The 4,648-nt window shown below is 47.7% G+C and overlaps 1 pseudogene; it reads right to left on the bottom strand.

Annotated features, from left to right (window-relative positions):
- Positions 1 to 2,758: 2,758 nt before the first annotated feature.
- LOC144164037 (uncharacterized) lies at positions 2,759 to 3,797 on the bottom strand (annotated as a pseudogene).
- Between the last annotated feature and the right edge of the window lie 851 nt (positions 3,798 to 4,648).

Below are 4,648 nucleotides of genomic sequence, written 5' to 3'. Positions count from 1 at the left end.
GCACCAGCCTGCTTCGTTCTCTCGTCGACCTGTTGTATGCCCACCTGCCGCTTCCTTTCCTGCCGCTTCCTTTCCACCAGCGCCCCGTGCGCCAGCTTCATTACCAGCACGACCGCCGATAAGCCCGGTGAGCAGTACCCAGATAACGGGTGCGTTGCGCACGCAGGACAATTGTCCGATTTGTTTAGCATGTGGCACGCCAGGGCATGTCGCCCGCTACTGTCGCCGCCGCATATCGCCGCCTCCCGCCAGCTATCCCCAGGTGCTTTTTACGCCAGTCCCCACTCTTTTCGCTGTAGGCCGCTCAACCAGTGCCGTAAAATTTGCCCCCTGAGCCGACTGACCGTCCAACTTTCGCTGGCCGCCCTTCAGCTTCTCCACGTCGCCGTTCGGTATTTCGCAAGCGTCGCCGCCCTACTAATGTCGAATAGGAAAACTAAAAGCCGCAGTGGAGGCAAGAACTGCGTCGCCATGGAATCCTAGAAGTCCTCATTTCTCGCCTAAAAATGTTATCGACGTAATTTTGGAAGGTGTCCCTACCATTGCCCTCATCGACACTGTACCCGCGGTTTCGGTCATCCACGCGAACCTCAGCCGTTCTATTGGAAAAGTCATGGCACCCCTTTCAGGACTCTCGTTACGTACCGCCAGTTCACAGCCCATTAAGCCGCTAGCCGCCTGCACTGCTCGTGTCGTCATCCAGAACAATTCCACACCACCTATTCATCGTGCTGCCAGCTTGCTCTCACGACATCATCCTCGGATTGGACTTTCTTTCCCACAATAACGCTATCATTAATTGTTCCCGTGCTGAAGTCGAGCTTTCTTCTGTTCTTTCCGACGATTACTGTAATGCCGCTACAAAATTACTCGTCGCTGAAGACACCGACATCCCGCCCAGCTCCTGCGTCATCGTGCCCCTGTGCTGTACCTCTGTCCCCGATTACATTGTTATGTTTACGCCTTCTGTCATTTTCTTTCGCCGCAAATGCCTTCCGCTACCTTCCGCCGTTTTGACTGTTCGTGATGGCGCCACCACTATGTTGGTGACCAATCCGTCAGCGACAACGTGCGCTCTTCTACAGGGAGAAACAGTTGGCTTCGCAGAGCTTGTAGATGCTCGTCTAGTTGTTGACGTACCAGGTGATCTTTCTCACGTTCAGATCAGTAACCTGAGTGCTTCTCCATGTTCGCCCGGGCTATTGCCATCCGATGCCTTTGCCCACTGCATCGACGTTAATCTGGATGCAACGCAGCGAGAACGTATTACTTTATTTCTTTCGAAGTTTCGTTCTTCCTTTGATTGCACGCAAACCGCGCTGGGCCGCACGTCTACTTTTGCTCACTCAGTCGACACAGCATCACATGCTCCAGTTCGACAGCGCCCATATAGTGTGTCTCCGACAGAGCGGCGAACCATTGAAGACCACGTCACAGATATGCTTCAACGAGGTGTTATTCGTCCCTCGAAAAATCCCTGGCCTTCACAAGTGGTTCTGGTTCAAGGTGGTAGGCCACTCAAAAACAAATTTTTTTTAATAGCAGCCAGCGTTGAAATAACGTTTTTCTCAAAACAAGCATGTCTTATTTAACTTACCCAGCCATTTACAGTGCAAAGTATCGAATATTTATTTATTTATTGGGAGGTAATCTTCGTCAAAAATTGCATTAAAAGTGCTAGCCACGCCAGCTATGATGAGTGACTAATGGGTGGCTTTATACAGTAGAGGTCTGACATTTGTGTAACTAATGGCTGTACCTATGCAGTGAACTAGAATAGATATTATGCAGTAAATATCAAGGAAGTAATGTAAAAAAACAAGAAAAAAAAACGGGAAAAAGAGCCAATTTAGTCTGAACCTATTTGAGAATGCAGCTTTTACTTGAAAAATATTCCATGGATTTCTTTTATTCTTGTCCACTACACAAATATATATATGTTGTAAATCATTGTGCAAAATTTCAATTCTAAGTATACGCTGAGAAATAAGTTATGAAAGTTTGCGTCGCATAATTTGGAGCAAATTGTTATTTTCAGAAAAACGTAAACAAAGATTGCCGAGCTTGCAAAAACTGTCACAATCTTCGCATGCAGGCCTAAAATGCACCAGATTCATAGCTGGGCCCTTGTGCGGAAGCATTATAGTCTCCTTTTGTTCGGGTGGCTGCTCGTCTTTTCTTCCTGGCCTGTTTTGTCCTATCCGCTGACTTACGTTTGGCATTCTCCATGCTCTGGTGATCCGTGGCGATTCATGCTTTCGTCGTGTAGTACCCTGGTTCTATGCCAGCTTTCTTCAGGATATCTACGGTGCTTACACTTCCATTATTAAAGTGGGCCACAGCATCATGCAAGGCAAACATTACCGTAGGCAAGCTTACGTAGACCTCTTTGGGTGCCCGTTGCGATATTCGACCATTGAAACACTCATTAGCATTCTGCGTCTTTCCACGCAGGAACTTCATTAGAAGTTCATCAGAGCACACATCACTGTAGACAGTTTTAACTTTGTTGAGCACACAATTTGGAAGCCCTCCTTTGTGTACATATTTCACTTGCCCGAGTGCTTCGACCCTTTGGTATCCCCACCAGCTTTTCGGTCCAAGTGGACACAGGCCATGTCTCGGCTGCTTGTTGCTAGAGCTGCAATGAAAAAGACTGGCAAGGGTAGCCTTTTTCATTGCCGAAAGGTTCCCCACATTAGCCCTTATGGCGATGCCATAGTAGTTTTGCAGGCGGTCAATGAGGACATCAGTGAGCTTTCCCTTACCACCGAGTGCATGCACTGTCTTCTTCAGATTTCTGAGGCGGCAGCCAACACGCTTCTGGACATGCCCAATGCATTCTAGTTTCTGCACACTGTCCTTTCCATACATGTCTTTCACAGCGGCATAGCTCTTGGAATCACCATCGCCGTAGTACTGCAGGTACTTCAAATCCCTTTTGGCTTTCGACCTTTAAAATATTCGGTATAGACCAACCATCTCCATACTGCCAGCACTTCCTTGATGGTTTGCTTGACAGGAAGTGTGGTTTGCCTTCCATTCCTGGTATGAAGCACTATCTTGCCTCAACTTGCTTTTGGTTTTACAAGACTCACACAAGCTAGAAAGGGCCTCAACATCAATAACCTTTCCCGTGTCAACAGAAATCACAGACACACAACCGTTCAAAGATAAATAGCCAGGCTTCTGCCATGTGCCATCACCTGAAACACCACACTCGGCACTCCTCAGAACACGACGAACTTCGACAGCAGCATCAGTCATCGAATTCGACGCCACTTCTCCTGCCGCTGCAGAAAGCCGAGATGACAGTTTGTCGTAGAAGAAGTGACGTGGAGGAGCAGGCATGTTCATCACTTTGGAAACGTTTTCGCACCAGCGTGCCCTTTTCCTAACTGGCGCATCGCGGAAACCAGACATAAATTGTTCTCATTGGCACGACCCACATTTTTCGACGTAAGAAATGGGCGCTCGAACCCACAGTCGGTACACACGACCGCACAAGCCATGTCCCATATCCCATGGTGAGAGCGTTCCTCGAGCTTCAGTGTTGTGTTCATGCATTCGGAACATGCCAGCGATGAAAATACTGAAGAAAGAATACCAATGTCCATTATCGTGTTCCCTTGGAGGGTAGGATGCTCTAGCGGAGCCTTGTACGCCTTGGTTATGTCCCCAAGCTTCTTCGCGGTCGCCGAAATACCCGCGTCTGTGTAAGTAGGGAGCCTCGTCGTCGTGTAGCGATTTCCAGCAAACTTGCGCTTCCTGGTCTTCTGTGTTCTTCACTTACCCATGCTGGTCGTAATATGGTCCAAGTGGCCTAAGGATACAGCCCTAGTAGCGTTGACACGTGGAAGAAACGCAGAACGAAGCCTGACGTACTCTGACCAAGGCAAACAATAAAAACACAAAAAAAATTCCGACGAGCACCGTGCGGCACCCTTGTGTCTGTTTTTAGAGATTTACGAAAACTTTTAAACTCAAAGTTGTATTTAATGACATCCTCTTATATAACAGTCACAATAAAATGCATAAAGTATTTTGAATAGCATTACTATAGACAAAACAACACTTACTTTCGAAAGCAATTTATCGAAACCGAAACCACAGTTGCAAACGTGGTTTCGGTTTCGCTAAAGGAGCATAGGGTATAGAAAACTTGCTGTAACTCGCAAACTAATGACGATAAGAGAATGATTTTTGTTGCACTATATATGTGAATGTTTGGGCGTGCAAAAAAACCTGAAAATTGGTCTCACAAAAAAAAAAGACTTTTGAAGGTGGCCAAGAAAGACGGCTTATTCGGTTTTGCGTTGATTATCGCAGCTTGAATACCATCACAAGAAAAGACGTGTGCCCTCTTCCGCGTATCGACGATGCGCTTGACTGCCTGCTGGGAGCGGAATTTTTCTCGTCACTCTACTTACGCTCCGGGTACTGGCAAGTTCCCATGGCCGAGGCTGATCGCGCAAAGACGGCATTTGTAACCCCAGACGGCCTTTACGAATGAGTGGCAGGACCCTCACCACATGTATCCATCACTGCACGCTATTGACCCGCACTGTAACTTCCGCTTTCCACGCGGCCTCAACAAGCGGTATGAGAGGAGTGTTGCACCGACTGCGCCTGAATGTGGCGTTTGCTC

This window comes from Haemaphysalis longicornis, unplaced genomic scaffold (genome assembly GCF_048455015.1).
Source record: "Haemaphysalis longicornis isolate Haplotype H1 unplaced genomic scaffold, Haemaphysalis longicornis Haplotype H1 scaffold_13, whole genome shotgun sequence".
Taxonomy (NCBI): domain Eukaryota; kingdom Metazoa; phylum Arthropoda; class Arachnida; order Ixodida; family Ixodidae; genus Haemaphysalis; species Haemaphysalis longicornis.
The sequence above is the reverse complement of the archived record's forward strand: the minus strand, read 5'-3'. Positions and strand labels throughout refer to the sequence as shown.